The sequence below is a fragment of the Pipistrellus hanaki genome (genome assembly GCF_964339955.1).
Source record: "Pipistrellus hanaki genome assembly, chromosome: 13".
NCBI classification, from domain to species: Eukaryota; Metazoa; Chordata; class Mammalia; order Chiroptera; family Vespertilionidae; genus Pipistrellus; species Pipistrellus hanaki.
Genome location: NC_140515.1, coordinates 6,859,948 through 6,861,788, shown reverse-complemented (window position 1 = coordinate 6,861,788; position 1,841 = coordinate 6,859,948). Strand labels below are relative to the sequence as shown.

At 51.5% G+C, this 1,841-nt stretch overlaps 1 pseudogene across 1 annotated transcript; it reads left to right on the top strand.

Annotated features, from left to right (window-relative positions):
* The first annotated feature begins 205 nt into the window (after window positions 1-205).
* On the top strand, window positions 206-1,535 carry LOC311632077 (copine-3-like; annotated as a pseudogene). Its single transcript has one exon. The product of its transcript is annotated as a copine-3-like (transcript).
* Window positions 1,536-1,841: the final 306 nt, after the last annotated feature.

Sequence of the window (1,841 nt, the reverse complement as noted above, 5' to 3'; positions counted from 1 at the left end):
CCCACTTCCAACCCCAGTTCCAACTGCACTGAACCCCAGTTCCAGGCGAGAATCTGGGAATCCCGATTCATTGAGGGAGAGACTAGACTGTCTGGTAGCGGGCAAAACTCCAGGGCACTGTTCCCTCAGAGGTGCTTGCAGCAAGTACTGAGGGGACACTTAGGGACACTGAGACTCAGGAACCTCATAGGGTGGGGCTGACAGGAAGCCAAGGCTGTAGGCTCCACCTTGAAACTCCATCCCATCCAAGCTGAGCACAGAGGCTTTTTGCAATTTTCCAAGTCTAGTCGAATAAGGTTATCTCCCAGCTTGTCTCCCAGACACAGCTGATCCTCACAGCCAATTGGCCTGAAGGTCAGTTCCTCCCAGTGATACCAACAACAATCAAGACTTAACTACAGGTGATGCCATGGGCCGCAGACTGCAGACTTGCTTCCTGATGTTGGCTGGACTGTAGGTTGACACTCAATCACTGAGCCCCCCCGGATTAATAAGTCTCAGTGCCGCCTTAGAAACGCATTTCCGTCCCACTCCAGAGATGGCCGCCCAGTGTGTGATGAAGGTGGAGCTGAACGTGTCCCGTAACAACCTTCTTGACACAGACATTGGGTCCAAGTCAAACCCTCTGTGCGTGCTGTTTCTGAACTTGAGCAGACAGCAGTGGTCTGAGGCGATCGCAGGAGAGGATTAAGAACTGCCTGAACCCCACGTTCTCTAAGACCTTCACCACTGACTACCACTTCGAGGTGGTGCAGAAACTGAAGTTCAGGATCTATGACATCGACGACAAGACCATCGAGCTGGGCGACGATGACTTCCTGGGAGAATGTGAGTGCACCCTGGGACAGATCGTGTCCAGTAAGAAGCTGCTGCCCGCTGACGCTGAGGAACAGCAAGCCGGCGGGAAGAGCAGCATCACTATTTCCGCTGAAGAAAGAAAGGATAACAGAGTGGTCTTGTTTGAAATGGAAGCAAGAAAACTGGACAAAAAGGACCTGTTTGACAAGTCCGACCCGTACTTGGAGTTCCACAAGCAGACGTCGGACAGAACCTGGCTGCTGGTGCACCTAATAGAGGTCATTTAAAAAAAACCTGAATCCTGTGTGGAGGCCTTTTAAAATCTCTCTGAACTCCCTGTGCTATGGAGATATGGATAAAACTATTAAGGTGGAGTGCTAGACTATGACAGCGACGGCTCCCACGACCTCATCGGGGCATTCCAGACCACCATGACGCAGCTGAAGGCGGCCTCCCAGAGCTCGCCCGTGGAGTTTGAGTGCATCAACGAGAAGAAGAGGCAGAAGAAGAAAAGTTACAAGAACTCTGGCATCGTCAGCATGAAGCAGTGAGAGGTCACGGTGAAGTGCACCTTCCTGGACTACATCATGGGCAGGTGCCAGCTGAACTTCACCATGGGGGCGGACTTCACCAGCTCCAGTGGGGACCCGTAGTCCCCCGACTACCTTAATTACATCAGCCCCAACTGTGTGAACGAGTACCTGACCGCCATTTGGTCTGTGGGGGTAGTCATTTAAGACTACGATGAGCTCATTGTTGACTAACCTCTGACCCCGCGCTGTGGGTGCTTGTTGAGAGTCACGGGCTGTGGCGGGCCCGGTTTCTGAGGGTTACTTGGGGAAAGGCATTGAAGGGGCTGAAGTCCAGGCGGCACAGCCTCAAATACGCAGACACTGGTTCTAACATGGCTATATCCTGGGCATCTGTACAAAGTCTTCTTCAAAGTCTTCTTCTTCACGTGACTTTGAACAAGTGTCCACAAATAACGTGACCCAATTGCTGTAAAAGATTTTGAACAAATTCTCAATGGATGGATTTAAATA